Here is a 12,729-nt window from a genome sequence, read left to right as displayed (position 1 = left end):
TTAGTGCTCTATTTGGATTGATTCTTTAAATGATATCACTGGTGTTTTGGTGCACCATGCAGAGTGTACAACGGTATTTTAAACCTTATATAAATATCTTATGTTGTTTGAAATGTAAATTAATACAACCATAAATGCACACTTTCTCTAAACAAGTACACACTGCAGAATCTTCACGTCTACTAGAACAAATCTGAAGGGTCATTCTGGCAGCTAGAAGTTTAAGTTTCAATTTTTAAACTGGAACGCTGCCTAATTTTCAACAAGAATGTGAGTTTTCTTATACATAATTCAGAGATTGCCTGGACAGGATCAGGCATGGAACCAATCTTCTGGGATTTAAGGAAAATCTTCAGAGAAAAACTTCCATTTGTTTGACAGTTCGGCAAACCATAACCAAGCTTTGCAGAAATTATTTTAAAAACCTGAACTTATAGCTTACACATTACCAAATCTGGATAATTTAAAACAATGGGCTGCCCAGGGAGGTGGTTGAGTCACCGTCCCTGGAGGCGTTCAAGAAACATTTAGATATAGTGTTGAGAGACATGGTTTAGTGGAGTTATTGGTGGTAGGTGGATGGTTGGACTGGATGATCTTGTAGGTCTTTTCCAACCTAGCTAATTCTATGATTCTATGATTCTATGAACATATGGCAGTTAACAATATTCATCCCAGCACTTTAAAAGATAATGATTGAATCAATATGATTTTCTGTTTGACTTCTGTTCTCAAATGGAAGATGCTCCACTGAACACCGGGAAGACAAAGACCTCCAGGAAGACCATCAAAGTCAGAGTATCTATAGACAGCCTAGATCTGTGAAATCATAACACTTCCCTGTGGCTCAGAAATGGAAACATACACATCTCACTAAAGCCACAGCGTTTAAGCTCTATGCACAACTGAACACACACTTAAAAATAAGGTACCTGAAATTTTCAGTTATCTGAAAATTCTCTGGCATTGCATTCCATGCTTTTTTCAGGCAGGCTCTGATTCTTAGGCATTTTATTCTGCTAAAAAGTACAGCTTGCTGTCTGATATTAGTAGGCTTCTGCCGTAGGTAAAGTAAGAACACGGGACCCTTAGCACCAATTTTGTTGGTGTGTAAGAACTATAAGTATGTGCAAATTGCATATTATGGGCACTCAGCTTAATGTATTAATTAAGAACATTCACAATGCTATTTCTTAAGAGCCTGTTCTTTGGGGCTAAACCCTCTGAATTTCTCCTTACCAACCACATCATTATCATAATGAGTTTGTGTTCTAAAGATATTGCATTAACGTAGAAGCTCTCACTGAATCTCAGATTTTACACAATACTAATCCACTCATAGGACTCAGCTTTTTGTTCAAAATATTTGTTTTAAATGAAGCCTTGGGGAGAGATGTTATCCCTGGGCTCAAACCACTTCTGCTCCCATTTCTTTCCTCTCCTCTGGAGAGCCCCTGGGATGTCATAGAATATCCTGAGTTGGAAGGGACCCATAATGACCATTATGGGTCAGGAGTTTCAGGCTTGCCTGCTCTGTTTCATCTAACTGAAGATTGACAGACATTCTAGCTGCATTTTCTGTCCCTAAAATCCAACTTTTTTTGCACTATTTGGTAGAAGTAACAGTTAAAATCACACAAAAGCAATTCCTGAAGGTGTAAATATTGTGAAGACCTAAAGAGAAACACAGTCTCACAGGATGACACTTTAATATGGATCTTTGCACCCACACCACAAACTGAAGCAACAGTAGGAAACCATGCATTTGCACACCTAAATCTCTTCAATTGCTAGCTATCCATCATGGCCTGAAATCATGTCTGACATACACCTGTGAAATGCTTGAAATCAGGGGTGTTTCAAAAAGCGGGACACCATCCTTTCCCTCCAGCTGCCTGAACAACGCCAGCATCGCTCACTGCCCAGGCACTCAAGTAGCAGTTAGCCACAGGGATTTGCAATGGCTGAGTGGAAATATTGCCCAGAACAACCTGCTCACTATGAGATTTATATACTAATGAGCACAAAAATCCACAGGGAGAAATTCCAGACACTCTCCTCCTCACCCACAGGTGTGAGCTGATATGCTCTTTCAAATCTTTCACTGGGCAACTGCACAGCCTTCTATTTTCCTACTGGGTTCACTTCCATTCACCTCTTTGGTTCAACAGCTGCTGCAAGGCATCTCTGAAGCAGCAAGTGCTGCCATCAGTGCACCATTGACACCCAGCACGCTCCTTCCTTCCTCCCTGACCCAGACACGGCTGCTGTCAACCTCAAACAATGCCTGGCAGAAACTGATTTCTGGAAGAAGGCCAGCTGGCTGCTGCTCAACCCGGACAAGGCAGAAATGATGCTAATCAGCAGGGGAAAATGTTCTGAGGACCTGGTGAAATGTGTAGCTGCTCCATCTGCTAAGGGTACACGGCTGGCCACAGTAAGAGGTGGTCGATGCAAACTCTGGATTCAGCCTTCTCCCAAACTCACAGCACTAAAGTTCTCCATATAAAGCTCAATTGCTTTTTCTAGGTGCTTGCTTCCTTTGGAAAGCCCATATCATCTTTGAGCTTGCTAAAATTGCTCCAGAAACGTAGATGACCAAAAGTGCCACTCCTGGACCACTTCTGGATAATCCTTGATCTACTGAGAAATTTGAAGCTTCTCTGCTTTATCTTTAAAGGACAAATAACAAATAAACTCCCATTAAAACCCACAGTCCTTTGCAAGGAGCGATAACTCAGTGACATCAGGCATTCACATATTTAGAGGTAATGGCCTTAAGTTTTACTAGGGGAGGTTCAGGTTGGCTATTAGGAAAAATTTCTTCTCATAAAGAGTGGTGAGGCACTGGAACGGGCTGCCCAGGGAAGTGTTGGAGTCACCGTCCCTGGAGGTGTTCAAGAAACGCATAGATGTGGCACTGAGGGATGTAGTCAGTGGGCATGGCAGAGACGGGTTGGTACTTGGACTTGATGACCTTAGTGGTCTTTTTCAACTTTAATTAAGACCAGAACTGACATCACTGTTTTTTCTCTTGGAATTGTATTTATGAATCAGGCTTTTGAGTTATCTTCCAGAGGAGGATCTCTCCTGATGAGCAGTATCAATAAGATTATAAGAATGTATAAAACAAGTCATATTTTGGTCAGTGCAATGGAATAGAGCACAGTTAGATGAGCATCATTTGTTTTGCTTCTGTATGCATCTCCTGTTTAAACAAGAAAGCAGACTAATTAGTTTTGTTTGCTTATTGCCATTTTCAAATAGGTGTTTGACAGTGCAATAGCTGATGTTAAAGTAGGAATTTATATTTATGCCTGTATTTGTTAAAAATATCTATTTGAGATGACATACAATAGTTGTGGTTTCAGATTTATGTATTTAAAATTTAATTTAGTAGAAAACTCCTGGGTTTCACAGGAATTTGGGGGCTGGTTTTTGGTCCAAATTTGATCTGACTGCATCCTCTAACACAAAGTAGAGGAGATACTGGTAAAACCATGGAGATTATGCAGGGCTGAGCAGATATCTTCAGCACAGTGTGTACAGGACAGCAGTTTTCCAGGGTAACAGACAATAGATTCTTTTTAAAAATATACAAAGGAGAAAAGCTGTGGAAACAAATTAATTTGGAATACGTAAAGAGGATTATAAAAGAAAGCATAAACTTTCCTCCTCTGCCAAAAGAAGCGATTTACTGTGTGTACATCTTTGCCTTGTTACAGTTTATTATAGAGCTGGGTGGTGAAGAGAGAAAGAATTGAAATAAGGAGAGGCTAAAAAAAGGCTGGCTCATACTGTGAACAGAGGGGTGAGGAGAACATGGAATAATACATGAAAAAAGCAGCTCATTGCAACAAAGTGACTTGTTAAGCCTTCAAAGTCTGTCACCAGTACTCCTCCAAGCAGTGTAATTGATTGCATATCACATAGTAGGGGTTCAACTGCACATATTTCTGACCTTCCTTTTCTAAAAAGAAAGTCCACACAGCCAAAATACAATGACCTTCCACATGCACCTACACGCTGTGAACACCAAAAAGCAAATCAAATTGCTGAGTGTGGTACATGGCAGTATAACAAGAGGTCATGGGATGAAAGCGAATAAGAACATTTTAGGCTGAACATCAGGAAAAAAAGACTTTTGTTCAACTGTGAAAACACTCCAGGCCCACGTTAAAAATTAGCTAGACAAAGCACTAGAAATTACTTTGCATACTACTGCACTGGCAGAGAGATGGAGCAGAACTAATTGGCCTCTGCAAACCCTAACTTCTTATGATCCTTCATAAAATCAGTCTACGACAGTTCCTAGATTTAACAAAGGCTTTGGCTTAGAAGAGAAAATGAAACTGGGAAAGCAGAGTATCTCCTGCACACCCACTTCCACTCAGAGCAGCACAGCGTGGGAGGTGCAGTCGTTCAAGCGCATTAAAGTCTGACTTAAGTCAAGAGAATCATTTACAGTGAATGAGCAGGAGTGATAACTTTTTACCATTCTTATCATCATGACCTTCTGAGCACAGCATGGCTTTGAGGGAAAAAAAAAATCAGCCCACTTTCCTAGAGAAAAATGGGGAAGCTTTGCTGGTCTGCTAAATATTCTCTAATTCCCCAACCTACATTTGAACCTAGTTCCACCAAATCTGAAAGAGGAGCTGACATCTCAGGGATCATTGCATTCCTACACGCTTCATGTAATGCAACAACATGGCAGGAGGGAAAGGCTCAGATTAATGTTCCCATTGAGTCTAAATTTAGCCATACTGCACTCTTTCCATCAAGCCGGTAATCTGGCACATCCTGGCCAGGAGGTCAGTTATTGTACACATCTGGGCTAGTGCCCACATCTCTCATACAGCAGGACTGACTTGGAGTTACTGCTGGAACCACACGGGAAGGGCTTTGGAAATACCTTCTTACATCCAAAACTCCCAGAACACTTTGTTTCATGGAGAAGGATATATGCTATCCATATTACCAGTATTTACACCACAGATGTTGCTGCTAATAATCAGAAGAAATTCTTGAATTCTATTGATTGCAGTTTGTCACAAATATGGTGGGTGTCATTGGTCTGACTGGAGACATATATTGCATTAGGAAAAAGGGTCTGAACGTCTGTAACAGAGGTCATAAATAAGAACTAGAACATGTGAGATGAAATACCTTTCAATGTTTTCTGTATACACATATGATTTGCATTAGGAAAAGGATCCTTGTAAAATTTACTGCAGAGGAGTTGATTTTCCCTTGGTAGTGTTCTTCCCTATAGATTTTTAGCAGTTGTTTGCGTTTTGTTTTATGCTTTCACCAAAAAAAAAAAAAAACAAGGCATAAAAAGTTTGAGTAGCTTCAACAGCACAGAATTGTTTTGTCTAATTCCTTCTCTGTAAGGACTAGAATGTGCTCCATCTCATGAAGATATTGAGGTGTTGCTTGGAATTTGATTTTTTTTAATTATTCAGTACAACGAAGTTCAGTCAAATTCTCACACACACAGAGGCAAGCTCCCACAAGGAAATCTCACCCTTCACTCGAGCAGATATGCTGTTCATCTCTGTTCTTGTCAATAGTACATGCCATATAATCACCCTGCCAAATAAAGCTTCTAGACAGTGCGCTTTGCAAGTATTTAAATAATACAAAAGATGAAAGCAGTGTGGATTATTCCTTAATAAATGCTATTTGTAAATGATAAAAAGACACACTGTTGGCAACATTTCCCTGAAGTCTTAAATCCAGTCCGAAGAAAGCACCAGAGGAATCACGGAATCATAGAACTGCAGTGTTTGGAAGGGACATCAAGAGATCATCGATTCCAACACCCCTGCTAAAGCAGGTTCCTAGAATAGGTCGCACAGGTAGGCATCCAGATGGGTCTTGAATATCTCCATAGAAGGAGACTCCACTGTCCCTCTGGGCAACCTGTACCAGTGCTCCTTCACCCTTACCCTAAAGAAGTTCTTCCATATGTTTGTATGGAACTTCCTACGTTCAAGTTTTAGGCCATTGCCCCTTGTCCTAGCGCTACACACCACTGAGAAGAGCCTGGCCTCATCCATTTGCCTCCCACCTCTCTTTAGATATTTATAAACATTAATCAGGTCTCCCGTCAGTTTTCTTTTCCCCAGGCTGAACAGACCCAGGTTCCTCAGCCTTTCCTCATACAGGAGATGCTCCAGGCCCTTCATCACCTTTGTCACCCTCTGCTGGACTCATACTAGGAGATCCCTGTCTTTTCTGAACTGGGAAGCCCAGATCTGGACACAGTAGACTAAATGTGGCCTCACCAGGGCAGAGTGGATGGGGAGGATCACCTCTCTCAATCTTCTGGCCATGCTCTTTTTAATGCACTCCAGGATACCATTGGTCTTCTTGGTCACAAGCACACGCCGCTGGCTCATGGCCAACCTGTTGTCTATCAGGAGTCCCAGGTCCTTCTCCTCAGAGCTCCTCTCCAGCAGGTCATCCCCTAAACTGTACTGATGCATGCAGTTATTCCTCCCCAAGTGCAAGACTCTACATTTGCTCGGAGGAAAAGCTGTTCAAGTACCTCAGTGCTCACATTAAATTTAAGAATCGGTTTTAGTATGTTCCCTACACCAAGGCCTTGAGCAAGTGAAATATGATTTCCTATTTAAAATATTTAAATGATACAGGCAGCCCAAGTGTTCTACATTTCTTTTTCCTTCTTGGCTTCTAATTCATTTCTGACATACAGTTTCCTTTCAGTCTCTTCTCTGTATCATGAATCTATCTGTAATAATTTGGCACAAGTTGCACAATTTGCATGGAAATTGATCTTCCACCTTCCCAATCAGAGGATGTGAAGGACAACTTCCATAGTAAGGTATGTGCAAAGTACATTTTCAATAACTAAAATCTCTCATTCGGGCCTTGTGATTTTGCATCCTATGCCATATCCCAGTGCATCACATAGGCAGCTGGCATCAATTCTGCTGCTGTTTATTCCAGAGTAAATCAACAAGTTCTACAGAGTATAAGCAGCCTAACATCAGGAGTAAATGAGATCAAAATTAGGCCATGATCTATGAATCTTGCCATGTAGAAACATGAGATGCAGGTCCCATTATTAACGTGGCTAGGACACCCCAAATTGCAGCCTCACATGAGCATCGTACAAGAAAGCATTTTAATTTCAGTTCCAGGGGAAAAAAAAAAATAACTTCCAGCTTTCCTTCAAAAGCTTGTGCAGAAGCAGCTGGCTGACCCTGAGTGAACAGGGTCCAAGATCAGCTGGGGAAAATGGAAAGCTGCTAGGCACCGGATCAGGCACTGGATCAGCCCCTCAGCTGACACAGAGCTTCAGTGGCTCTTCAGAGCTCTGAGGAGCTGAGGGGCTCAGGCTGGTTCTGCCTGATTGCACATCACATCTCTCATCAGGCACCCTGGCAAGCAAGGGTAAACATCTTTATGAAATTATTCAATAGTCACATCTCCAGGAGACAGGACAGACATCTTTCAAGACTCTTCAGGTGTGGAAAATGTTTACTGAGTTACACCCAGGATGAAGCCAGTCCCATATCTTCTGTAGTGAAGATAAGAAATGAAAACTGGAACAGTAGCTTACTGTATCTGTCCACCAGCTTTTGGTCTTAAGACCCTTGGGGTATGTATGGCATGTTCACTGTATGTGGCTATACAGTCGTACCTTCGTATTTTGTCAAGTACAATATCAGGCTTTGACAATTCAGAAGGCACTGATGAGAAGATATCTTAACCTGCCAAAAGTCAGTTTTACATATCTAAGATCATAGTCCTTTCTTCACATCATTAGGAACTTCTGGGGAACATCAAAGGCCCGAATTTCTGACAACACCTTCCTTTTCCTGACCTATTTATTATGTTTTTAATAATGCCATTTTTTTTCATTGTTTACTGCTTTGCTATTAAATCTGCACAAAGGTGAAATATTAAAAAAAAAACAGAGAAGCAAATCCTTATTGATAGCAGGAGTATGTCTCATAGAAACATTCATCGCACAGCGTTACTGCTGAAGTTACTGTGTTGGCCACAGACCCTGCCATGTTGTACCACTGACCTTAATAGCAGGCAGATGAAGAGCAAAGCTGACATGCCAAGCATAAAGCTACGGTAATGTGCACTCTTCAGACCAGCTCTTGAGCTGGCACACAGTGACCATAGCTTCCCCAAGATCAACAGCACGAGGTTAATTTTTTCTAGCTCAACCAACAATTTTTAATCTGAGAGCCGCCAGGAAATCTGAGAGAACATTTGGAGTTTGTTAAACCACTGAATTAAAACTCCCAAGTCAGTTTCTTTTATCTCAACACCCATGTTTAAATACACATTTCATATTACTAGAACTGCACGAATTCCTGAATATAAATTCAGGAGGACCTGGACATCTGAAACTTCCCTGTGGAGTTTGTGTGCAGGGTTCAAATACGTCCGTATGTTCAGAGTACTTTTTAGTGATAGTAGAATAATAAATCTTCTTCTGAGCTAAAAGGTGGTGTAAATCAATTCCCTTTCCTCCTGGACTTTCTGGAAGATGAACCAGGATGCACTCTATGTTCAGTCTTCACAGGAGAGAAGAGACTGTGCTACAGAAAACAAGGTGAGACCTAATTGGTTTAAAGCCAGCTAAATCAGTAACAGCGCATCAACAAGATGTTTGCTCCACATTAGAAGCACACACTGCCTTGTCTTCACGTTGAGGCAGGCACTGTATTGACCAACGCTCTATTAACAACACGGAAGATAAGGGTACTTTTCCATTTATCTAAAAATCCCCTCCATCACTGAGTTATTTCATACTTTCCCAACATTTCTACTTCCATCCCAGTCTGTCTGCCAGCACCTCTTTGTAGCTCCTTGCCAGACCGCTGGATTTTGGTCCCTCAGCAGTTCTCCAGCACTCTGCTCTGCTCACCTCCTCCACTTTTACAGTCCTATTGGTGATCTCATCCACTCAAAAGGATTCAGTTATCATCACAAAGCCAGTGACTCTCAAATTTGCCTCTTCAGTGGTAACCTGTCACTCATCTTGCATTTATCAGCACTTGTTAACTATCCTAATGATGTCTATATGTAGTAGATGCAAGCAAAAAGTCAACAAAATAACATAAGTAGGGAAGTGAATCGTGTCATTTCTTTTTCACAGAATCATATTAAAAGCCTAATTTCTTTGAATTAAATTTATGGAGAATAGGAAACCCAAAGGAGTCAGAAATCCAGTAACAAGAGACAGCTGAGATCTGGAGAAACCAAACCTACAGGCAGAAAAATTACAAGATGAAATTCAACTTAGAAGAAACCATAGTTTACAACAAAATAAAAAACACTCCAGAACAAACCCAGAAAGCAGCAGTGGGCAGGAGACTGAGGGTCAGCAGCAAATAGTAAATTAGACAGGAGTCCACAATGCAGTCTGACAGCAAAAAAGGTCACTACAATTTTAGGATGCATATGCAGAGACAGCAAGTAACAGGGAAGTAATGGTTTTTATCTGTGCTGATCGGGTGCATTCTACTATGGAAAAAAAAAATGCTCAATTCTGTGTTTTGTGTAAACAAAAACTAGTAGCAATTTGGAGGGAGTTCATACAAAATGGCCACAGAATAACTGGGAGAGTTAGCAGATCTAACCAGGAAGATGAAAAGCTGCCAAAAGGCAAGAAACAGGAATTCTCATGTAAAGCAGACAGAACGATATAAGGTGGTGAGACAAAACAATTGATTGTTGAAGATAGGCTAGGCAAACCTGCCTGCTTTTTGCACCAAAAGCAACCTGGAATCTGAGCACTTCAGAGTCTGAGTTGGGGTTAACATTGATGGGGCAGTTATTTCCAGAACAGCTGTCACATGCCCGGCTGTACCCTAGAAGTTTTGTCTGGCTAAGACTACAGCTGAGAAAAGCATAACAATGTAGATGCCTCTAAAGAGATGCATCAAAGTAGGAGAAAACCAATTTAGCACAGCAAAAAGGAGCAGAGCTTGTGGAATAAGAATTCAGAGGTAGATCTGGGCTAAACTGTTGGAAAACATTTCTCAAGGCTGAGATCAATGAGTCAACAGGATGAGTCCTACCAGAGAAACAACCTGACACAGTGGGGTTTAAAGGCTTGAAGCTAAGTGAGAATGCATATTAGAGAGTTGAGTTGGACACCTAAGACAATTGTATTTTGAACAAGTAGCTCAAGGTGACTGGCGTGAGTTCCTTCTCATGCTGTTCTCACACGTGGGATAGGCCTAAGCGGGAAATGCTTAGTATTGAACTAACGAAAGATTTAAGAAAGGGCAAAAGGCAGCACAATAGCAAAAGGAATCCCAATTCCTCTTTTCACTGAGTGCAAAATTAGCAAGGCGAGGAGAAGGAAAAAACAGCTTTGGACAGCTGGTTAAAAGAAGTCATTAATTTAAAATAACCCGTTTGTTAATTGCTTTCAACCCTGGTCAGTTAGTTTCTGCACTCTGAACCCTAAAGGTAACTTGAAATGAGTGCATCTAGGGAGCGAGGAGTAATTAATGCAAGCAGGCAGCCATGGCTGGAAGACAGAGGTTACAAAGAAGGCAGAAAAGGTCTGAAGCATACGCCCCTAGGAATTGGTTCTGGTGCTCTTTCCCCCTCTCCCCTCCTCCACTCTCCTGCTGCAGAGCTGCAGCTACAGTTGGAGCTCTCTGCTAGAGCAGGGAATAGGAGGCGTTGCCCCCTGCACCCCAAAACACAGTAAGAACACAGGCAGAAGCCATTACTTTCTTCTTATTTTCTCAGTGTTCCCATTTGCTATGGAAAGCCTGCCCTGTGAGCACCTTCAAGGAGAGCAGCAGCAGCAGGAAGAGAGGAGTGGGAAAAAAAATGGGAAATTAGTCACACGCTTTACAAGCTGTCTCAGCATGGTTTGCTGCATGCTCAAAATAGAAGAACAACTGACCTGTGAGTTATCTAAACATGAGTGTAATATTTAGAGACACAAGGCAGGGCACACAGCTTTCACCCGATTGAGGACTCTCTGACCCACACCGGTCCTCAGGTGACCCAGGCACTGGTGGTGCTGCTTCCTCCAGTGGTTCCCATCACTGGTGCCACTTTGCTTTGAGGCACCCAGAGAAAATCTCACCTAGAAAAGCATGCAGGGATAACAAGAGCCAGTCTTGTTTCCTTGAAACAAGCATGGCATTGAACCCTCAATAAATTTTATGCTGGCAGCCTCCTGTTGGGTTCTCCTACAATAGCAAAACTCTTGTTCAGTGCTTTGCATCTCTCAAAGAGCCCTTCCAGCAAGCTGTGCATGCTGGGACCTGTGGTGCTTCCAGCTTGCAAGGGACAGGAATGGAAGCTGTGTTCAAGGAGGAGCCAGCAACACAAGCTTTCCTTTTCTCAGCTCCATCCCTCTGATTGTTACTGATCGATTCTATCTATTCCAGTTTTAAATTCTCATAAAACAGGGGGAACATCACAAAAAGCATTGAGGGTGTCACAGCCACCTATGCCAAAAACAACATTTGGAAAAAAAAAAGACTCAATGAAAGCTAGTTGCAAGCTTCTACCGCAATTCAAGTATATCATCATCCCAATAAGCAGAGATGAGGTGCTTAACACTCTTAAGGAAATCTCTGTATATCTACTGCTCTCAGAACAGGATTTAAGCATGATTTAATTCAGGGTTAAAATGTCCAAATAACCACATAACACACTAAGATTTGCAGCACGTACCTTATTCCCTTGGATGTTCCCCTAAGCTGAGCTGTTGTATGGGTCTTGCCTTGTACCTGGGACCACCAAGATGGACACAATCCTGACCAAAGATTGTATGAGGCTGCCTAATTAGCTCCTATTTGAATACTTCATTAAAGTCTTATCGTATTAGCTTTGGTTTTAAATATTGTAATGGTTCACAAACAGACTTAGTCTAGAGTAACATGAAGGCTCAGAAGGCAAGCTTTCAAAGAGCAGGAAAGACCATGATTATTGGTCTACTGGTACCAAACTCTCTGAAATATGATCTCTTTGTGAAATTATCACTTGACAGTTGTAGCAATGCAGCAAAGCACCTATAGAAAGATGCTCTAATGTACATAAACACATATATTTTCAGATTAAATCATATCCATTTCCTAAGCAGGAATATGTTTGTTGCCACTTTTTCCCCTTCTCTAAACACAACATAGCTCCAGGTTATCATTTCTCCAGGGAGAGGCACATTCCCTTTCTCCCTGCATAGCTAAATCCAGTAGTGCCTTAAGAGGCTTTGTATGAATAATTTTTATTACCATTATTGATAATTGTATTGATACAGGATTGCAATGACTCTTTGAACTCATGACTTATGTATGAGCAGATGCTAATCTGCATCACATGGATACTTCTGATTAGGCAACGGACACCAAAGTGTAACCTTCACGTCATCTAAACAGTAGCTTAAACTTTAGATGTCAAAACATCTTCACTGTGAGATTTAAATAAAAGTCTTAACTCCCTTCCCAAAAGGAGCTTACAAACATATATTGCCTACAGTAAAATCCCAAGTGTACCACAATAGAGCACGATCACAAGCCAATGCTTCATGTTTTCCCCTTCATTGTCAGCATCCAGGAGCACCCTGTACAAGGCTTTATCCAGGCACTTTTGGTCTCAACAGCACCATATGGAAGAAATGGGCAGGGAGCATATATTTCTAATACTAAGAATGTTTTCTGAGAGTAAAATGTGTTTCTGGAGAACTTAAACAATAAGCCTAAA

This window comes from Numida meleagris, chromosome 2, assembly GCF_002078875.1.
Source record: "Numida meleagris isolate 19003 breed g44 Domestic line chromosome 2, NumMel1.0, whole genome shotgun sequence".
Lineage (NCBI taxonomy): Eukaryota > Metazoa > Chordata > Aves > Galliformes > Numididae > Numida > Numida meleagris.
This window is presented reverse-complemented; position numbering follows the sequence as displayed.